Raw genomic sequence first — 8,985 nt, 5'->3', positions numbered from 1 at the left:
GGCAAAATAAGTAAATAAATAAATAATATTAAAAATTACGTAGCATTATTATTAAATATCATTATAAAAATTTGGTGCATCTAAAAAGCTATTTTATAAAATTTTGCAGTTGCATCTAAATATAATTAGGAGCAACATGTATAAATACCCCTAAATGTTTTTTGAACCTATGAAACGTAATTGCATCTAAATATAATCTGTGGCAAAATTTATAGTTGCATCTAAACATAAGTGGTTTTAGAAACAATATTTGTGTGCCCCAAAAACTAAGCAATAGATGCAACTTAAAATTAGAGACAAACTTATGGTTGCCTCTAAATATAAATGGTCTAATCACCAATGTAACATGTGTGCCCCAAAAATATGGCATTAGAGGCAACCTATAATTAGCGACTGCTTGGTGGTCGCCTCTAAATGTAAGTGGTTTTAGCAACAATTCAAGTTTTGTGCCACAAAAGGGTGGGATTAGGGGCAACCAACAATTAGCAACACCTTAACTTGTCTGTCTCTAAAAGGTGGCATTAGGGGCAACCAACAATTAGCAACAACATAACTTGTCTGTCTCTAAAAGGTGGCATTAGGGGCAACCTATAATTAGCGACGGACTAATTAGAGGCAGCGAGAAAATTGCTTCTAAACACCATTAGAGGCTACATATGTATATTTAGATGCAATTTTGGGTTGCCTCTATATTTAGTTTTTTTTGTAGTGGAGGTTGAGAGGTTGAAGAAAGGGTGAGGCGCTGAGAGACACTGAGGGTGAGAGATAGAAAATGTAGGAAAAAAACCCTAAGTGTGAAAGAAACCCCGTCTTTTTTTTTGTAAGTGACAGTTAATATTGCTGCGGTTTCCACGTAGGACCGCAGCAATATTAGCTGTACAGGGCCCCACATGTTTTTAAAATAGTAACTGTTAGACAATATTGTTGCGGTTTTGGGCGGGAACCGCAGCAATATTGTCAATTTATATTTTTTTTATTTCTTTTTGCGTGTTATAGTGCTGCGTATAGGTAAAATCGCAGCAATATCACCGCAGCAAATAACATTTATTCTACTAGTGCTTCTTGCTGAGAACATCATGGATCCGGCCCGACCCAACATTACAAACATACACTATGTATGCATTTCGTATTCTATGTTAAGGATTTTGTTGTTAATTATTATTGTTACCTAACATAACTAACTTATTCAGTCATATTTTGCCGTGTATGGCCCGACATTTTGATTGTACGAGAGCTTTGCTGGAGGATTGGCACAATGACCAACGACCCAACACTTCGATGTGCTATGAGATGATGGACCAAACTCTGCTTCGCCTCCAAGCGTCTGCTTATGGCACATGCATAATGAATGCCATGTGTGGTTCTCAACAAGCAACCACAACGCTCATAGACCTCATTGGCCAACTCCCGCATACGTGTTTCCTCAAGTCGTAAGAGCTCTAAACAGTAATGCGAGGCTCGACCATTTAACTTATGCAAAGCTACATTCTTGTACAAGATCCCATGTCGATGCTGACTCTCCTCCAGGTCATTCTGCACTTTTTTCCCTAGATTTTTTATCTCACGATGAGCAATAGAAAATATGGTGTCCAATGCACCTATGGTACTAAAAACCCAAGACTTCAGAGTTGAGTGTGCACTTTCAACTCGACTAGTGCACCTATTCCTAAGATGAATAACATTGTTCATCCATGCCCGAACAAACTTCTCACTACTACATTTTCAATCAAAGGCAATGGTTTAAACATAGCTAACGTAACAGTTCTTTTAATACCGTTGCAATAGAAAGTTCAATTGCAACGGCCCATTGCGAACTACATAATTGACTAGGCTACTGCAACGGGTGAGTTATAACCATTGCAGTAGATTGATAAAATGCACGGGTAATGTGAAGTCGTTGCGTTAAAATAACTACTGCAATGGTTGTCGAAAAAAAGTTAAGCGCCCCAAAAATTGGGTCTTCTAATTTCCCACCTTTGGTTTATGAAATTTCAAAACTCACACATATATCGCTCTTTATCTAAGTTCTGTAGATAACCATTTTCTCTCTCCTCCAACTCAAAATCCTTGTTCAACTCCTCGCTTATCATTGCCGCTTCAAAAACTGTATAAAATGGCAGAAAATAACAACCCACCAACTTAAAGCCAAGAAACCATGGAACCCTCAACCAAAATAAAAAAGCTTCAACACCATGAAAATGAAAATGGCGTTGATTCGTTCTCCTTCAAAGTTGAACCAATAACCCATTTTCTCTCTCATCTACCTTCTCTTTCTCTCTCCTCTGTACTTTCTGGTGAACCAGAACTTCAAAGACGATGATCAGCATCGAAGACTCGAACGCGTTTTTTTCGCTACTAAATTCAGAACAACGTTCTTTCGATGAAGTTATGACAAATTTCAACTCTACATTTCTTTCGTATCTCCACTTTTGGATATGCACTGCTCTCACTACTCTTATTGAGGTTTCTCTCTCCTCTTGCTTTTCAATTTTATGCAATATCGAGCTTGATTTGATTGCCTTTTTCAAGTTGTGCACTGTGATTTTCGGGTTTTGATTATGTTGTTGTAATTGTTCAACTTGATTAGGGTTTCTGGAGTGTAATTTGATTGGAGTCGATTTATTCGCGTTTCCAATGTTCTGAGATAGGATTTTAGTTACGATATGGTGAGCTTTAGAATTGTTGTGAATTGGATGTGCTTTTCCAAATTTCACCACTCGGCTGTCAAATTAGGACGACATAAATGATTAAAACCTTCTGTGCTTTTCCAAATTTCACCACTCGGCTGTCAAATTTTAGCATGAAGCAAGAAGTATAAAAAGGAGAAACTTCACCTCATATTTACTTGTACTCATCCAGTTAGCCTATGTCCATGAACATGCTTTCTTATACCTTATCTAGGGTTAACATCATGAGCAGATGGATTATAAAGGCTGGATTTCAATGCTTTGATATCTCAATAAGCACACAAGTTCTACAGCCCAATGGCCAAAATGCACAAAAAAAAGCCTCTGTTACAGTAAATATAGCTTATTAGTATAGCTGCTCACAACCACAATAAGAACTCTAATTCATTATTCAAAGAATAACCCAATTTTCAAGTTACACAATCTTTTTAAGTATTCTTTCAAGTTTAGCTACATTTTCAACGATCTATACACTATTCCTTTTTTGTTTTTGATGTTACTTTTGTTTCTGGACAGAGGAATTCTTCTGGTTTTCGGACACAAAATCTGCAATTCAGCTGAAAAACCAGGTAAATTCTAAGAAGTTGTTGTGTTTTCTCCATTAATTTGTGCATTCTTAACTGTCAGATTGACAATTCTGAGATCTACTTTAAATTCGGATAAGTTATTTGCTCAAAATGGAGTTATCTTTTGGTGGGTATGATCAAAGCCATATTTTGGACTCTAATTTTGTACATTATGCAATCATTTTTCATTCAAGTGATTATCCATTTTTGGTAATTGCAAAAGAATTTTTCTGGTATTTGGGAATTGCGAGCATAATTGGTGTCTCATTACTTGTGGCTGCATCTGATTTGGAATTGATAGAAGTTTATAACATTATGAGGTTTATAACATGATAGAAGTTAATAAATATAAAAATAAATAAATCAAAAGAGATGAAGAAAAAGAAATATAAATGCATGATGAATCATTTATGGCATCAAAGGTATAATATATCAGTATCCATATATAGCTTCTTGGAAACTTATTCTTCTAACCTTGTTCTAAGACTGAGGCCAGTGAAATAAAGAGGCCTATATTGTTGGATTTTTTTGATGTATTACATATTTACTAGAGGGAAGGTTGCATGTTTTGTGCTTGGCATGATAGACATGTATTGCCTATGAAATTCCCACTCTGAGGAAGAGTTCCGTCGAGTGTCTCCTGTTTGGTATTTTCAACTAGTATGTCTATGTTTTTGGTTCTCTATAGAGGCTTCGGGTAGATCTGCTAGATCACAGACTCCATCAGTTTCAGATATTGCAATAGGGTTTTGATAGCTTGATTTCCATATATGTGCTTCCTCGCGTTATTTGAGTCCATTTCACTAGGCTCAGTATCATAGTGCATAAGTATTGATGCATGCAACAAGGTCTTCATTGCCTCATATCCGTTTATGTACTCCTGGCTCATTACCGTAGTCACTCAATTGCGGTGCAGTGGATGCAGGATTCTCAGGGGTGTCTTGCTGACCCTCTGTGCTTTCTGTTTCTTCATCATCTTCGGCACCTACAACAGCTGCCCCAACAGGTTGTTGCTTGTGCATAGGAATAAATCCTTTCTCACGCAACTCATAGACAATTTCTACCATTTTCCTCTTGCATACCATAATATCTCCTTCAACCACTCCAAGGATGAACTTGACTTGGTTATCCAATCTGACCATCTCAGCTCGATATGTTTCCTGCCATTTTTTATTTAACTAAAAGTCAGTAATGCAGTGAAGAACCATTTCTGCTCAGCTGTTTTTTGTATTATCATTTCCACAATCTCGTCTTCTTGCATTTACTCCTCTTTATTTTCCTGATCTTGAGGTTCGTGATAATGTAAGGTACTGTAATTACTGTCTCTTTTATATTGTCATCTCCATCTCACATTATTCTATTGTCATCTCCATCCCACTTTTAATTATCAGCAAAATCTATGTAACTAAACCGCAGTGGAGGACTACATTGAGGCAAGGGTAACTAACCTTTAGATCAGCAGGTTTTCAAATCTATCAATTCAAGTGTTGGTCTATAGACTATAGTTTTGCAACTCACAAGAACACTAATTACGGTAGTGCTCATAACGACACCTCACAAAACATGGACAAATCTGGTCCAACTATGTCAAACCTTAAGTGTTCCCGGCAATACCGTGATCCTGTCATGTAACATTGTCATGTACAGAGCACCTGACCTTTTATATATGAGAAGGATCATCATGTTCCCCAAATTAAAACATAATAGACTAACTACTGGTCAGATCAGGTATACCTTCATTCCATGACATACTTTCTGCCAATCATCATTAACAATATCTACTTGAAGCACGCATTGCGTCCATTTAAATCTAGTACATGTCTAAGTTAAGCATCTAACTTGGACATCATAAACTGTTACTGGAGAAGTGGTTGGATTTAATCTATATATGTCGACTATAGATAGTTACCCTTCATGTTAGCCCCCCTTATTTTTCCCTACAGGAAGAGTTTTTTTTTTTTTGCTTGATTTTCTTTGTAAAAGGGTAGTGGCTAGCTTCAAACCACATCCATAACAAATATTTATTAGTTCGGTTTGATTAAGTACATTAATTTTCGTACTGTAATTTTGTCTCTTTTATATTGTCATCTTAATCCCACATTATTCTTATTATAGCAATAATGCAAGGTACTGTAATTTTGTCTCTTTTTTGTGTTGTAGATGGGTACATTTACTAACTATTACAATGTTTGAATTTTTAGGTGAATGATGAACCAACTGGAGGAGATCAAACGTAGACATCTCACTATACATACTATCGGCCAGATTTAGCTAGCTATATTATAATGATGCGGTACTTGGTGGTTAGAAGGAAAATGATTTATATGTACTTATTAGAAGTATTTGTGGTACTAAAACAAATATTTATTAGTTAGGTTTGATTAAGTATTAATTTTCGTTAATTAGGATTTTTATGTATACTCTTAATTTAATTATTTTGGAAATTATAATATAGATATGATAATTATTTTTGCCATTTCAAGAGTATTTTTGCATTTGTTGCCTCGTTAGTAATATATATCCAGGCTGTAATATTATTGGTTTTCAATAGGCATCAGGGGTTTAAAAAAAATTCCGTCATAAAGGCGTTGCAATAGCTATATGATAGTGTTGTAATATATAGAGAGGCGTTGCTATAGAAGCCAAAATGGGACACAATATGAATATTAGGATCATTGCAATAGCTATCGAATGGCGTTGCTATAGATATAGAGGCGTTGCAATAGACCTTATAGATAACGCAACGGCTCTTTACATCTATTGCAACGGCTTTGTGGTAGCCGTTGCAATAGGCCCCAAAAGTCGTTGCAGTAGGCCTATTGCAATGCCTCCAAATGCAATGGTTTAAAACCGTTGCAATAGGTCTACTGCAACGACTTTTGGACCTATTGCAACGATTTTTGTGTGTTGCCTTTTAATGTAGTAGTCTCTTTGTACACAAGCCAAGTGGTTTTAACATATTCGAAGATTTTAGGTCACTGTATGTAAACATCTCTCATGCATTCAAAGTCAGCTAAATATCACATCGCGAAGGTATAGTCAATTATCCGATACCAACTTCGCTTCAAGAATCTCGGAACAGCATTGGGGTCGCCCATGATGTGATGCACTCGACTCTGCACATCTTTGTTGATATGCCATCTTTATAACAAATGTGCAGAATTAGGGAACACTTCCCCTACCGTTTTCCTAAGACCCAAATCACGGTCACTTATGACTTTATGAGTGTAACAGGGACTACATTCACCCCGATCAGCAACCTAAACATGTCCAACACCCAATTGTAACTATCACTTGTTTCATTGGCCATTAGAGCATAACCAACCATAAAGTTGTTGTTACAAGGTGTCATCCCAATGAGCTCCATAAAAGGCATGTTATACTTATTTGTTTTGTATGTTGCATCCATACCAACAATATACAGATAAGTACGAAAAAAAATTGTCGACCGGCGGTACACCATGAACGCATGTGTCATTACATTTGTCTCCTCGTCTTGTCTTATCCAATGAAGGTAGTTGTGCTCTCGAACAAGGTGGAGGAATTGTTGCATCACGTCTCTACCATCCATTGCTTCCCTTCTATCTTTTTCCATGAGGTTGTACAAGTGCCTCATATTTTTCGACATGCTTTTGTTTTTGTAGCTACATGTTCTACTATGCTAAGATCCTTGCCTTCACCCCGATATCTTTCACCCCGGTTACATCTCATATAAACATAATCTCGGCCACTAGACTCGAGTCTATGAATTGACGAAATTACCGTCACAAACCCAATTTCAAGTGCCCTAGATTTAACTCAAGCTTGTACTTCCTTTTTCTCAGCCCAAATCGTTTCATTATAAAATATGTGATTATAATCTATATAATCACCCTCAAAATTGGGAAAATAAACCTAAACCATTTTAACATTTACTATTTAGACAACATATAATCATTGTTGACATGTAATAATCATTACTAATAAGTTAATTAATCACAACTATTAATATTAACTAAATTTTTTTACACGACAATTATTTGCAAACAACATTAACATATTTTCACAACAACTATGCTAATCAGAAGCATTCTTGAAGCATTATTGAGATAGTACTACCCTCCTAACAAAACTGCAAAAAATCAGACATAAACTTCCAACCTTCCTACAAGAGCCTGATGGGACACTGAAGGAAGCATGAAATAGGTTCAAAGACCTAATGAGACAGTGCCCACACCTCAACCTTGATAAGTGGTTCATTACCCAAGCATTCTACAATTGTCTGCAACCTCATTTCAAGAGTATAATTGATTCTTTTGTAGGGGCTGTTTTCCTAGATAAGGAGGTAGATCAAGGGTATGATTTTCTGGCCAACCTTATAGCTAATGATCATAGTTCTTCCACGAGTGCTACAAAGAAAAAGTTGAATGTTGATGCATATGCACTTCTATAAGCACAAGTTGCCAGTTGAGAATGAAGATGGATTCACTAAAAACTTCACATTCTAGTACTCCTCCTATGAGTATTAATGCAATGTCTTCTATGACACCTATTACCTCTTCTTACTAGAGGTGTGCGTATTCAAGGACACTTTGGTCATGATTGCTCCTACAGTCAAGCAGACCCAAGTCAAATGGAGCTTGCGAATGCTTTCCACTAGAGAGCAAATAATCCATACCCCAATACATTCAACCTAGGGTGGAGGGATCACCCGAACTTTTCATACAAAAATAACAATGTCCAAAACCCTCAACCTATGCCACAAAGATCCTACAACCACCTCATCAAACCCACTTCAACATGTTGCTAGACAATACTATTACCAAAGGGCATCTCAAAATCCTCCTATTGGTATCAGTAGGCCCACTCACCAAGGCTAGCAGCAACCTTCTCAGAATGCCCACTCTCAAGAACCTACTCTGTCTAATCTGATGAAGATGACGGTTTGTATGAAACAGAGTCATGATGAGAGCATCAAAGAGTTGAAGCACAGTACCAAACTTTTGGAGACTCAACATGCTTAGGCGGCCAGAAATCATACGCAGAGGCAACCAGGTCATTTACTGGGGCAACCAATTTCCAAAGAAACTTCTAATGCCGTCACTATTCGAAGCGATACATAGTATCATGCTCCACCTATGCGTATTGATGATTCAACATCTGCAGACAAGAATGATGTTGTGGATGAAAATTAAGGTGAAGATAACCTAAAAGGTGAAATTGATCAGCAAGGGAAAGTAGATGAAATAGAGAAGCGAAAGGAGAAGGTTATTGATTCTCCTACACCATAACCACCTTTTTCCCACAGGATGAAAATATTAAAGTTCGATCAATGTTTATGCTAAAATTTATCACTTACGACGAAATTAAAGTTTGGGACAATTTAACCAGATTATGTTTAAGACAATGCGACAAACGAATGCAATGGGGATCAAAGGGGTGAACACACAAAAATGGTGACGTGGAAAACCCCAATGAAGGTAGGTAAAAACCGCGGGTGGATGGAGATCCACCAATCTACTATGGTTCACTGTCTTTCTTAGTGAGCGACTGACGTTACAAAAGTACTTTTGTCTCTAGTGTTCTTTCGATAATAATGCATAAAAAATGACTAATGATTCTCTACCCCCTTTTGTATGCCTCTTATCGCCCCTTGGCTTTTTCTCAACAAATACATAATAAATTCCCTAATTATTACATTAATTTCGGTCCTTCAATCATGGGAGATCTTCCTCATTTATGCTCCAACGTCA

The 8,985-nt window shown here is 36.9% G+C and overlaps 1 non-coding gene across 1 annotated transcript; it reads right to left on the bottom strand.

Annotated features, from left to right (window-relative positions):
- Window positions 1-7,370: 7,370 nt before the first annotated feature.
- Window positions 7,371-7,477, bottom strand: LOC125498058 (small nucleolar RNA R71). Its single transcript, XR_007274824.1, has one exon. It is a non-coding gene; the product is annotated as a small nucleolar RNA R71 (small nucleolar RNA).
- Between the last annotated feature and the right edge of the window lie 1,508 nt (window positions 7,478-8,985).

The sequence above is a fragment of the Beta vulgaris genome, chromosome 5, assembly GCF_026745355.1.
Source record: "Beta vulgaris subsp. vulgaris cultivar EL10 chromosome 5, EL10.2, whole genome shotgun sequence".
In the NCBI taxonomy this organism is placed as follows: Eukaryota; Viridiplantae; Streptophyta; class Magnoliopsida; order Caryophyllales; family Amaranthaceae; genus Beta; species Beta vulgaris.
This window is presented reverse-complemented; position numbering and strand designations above follow the sequence as displayed.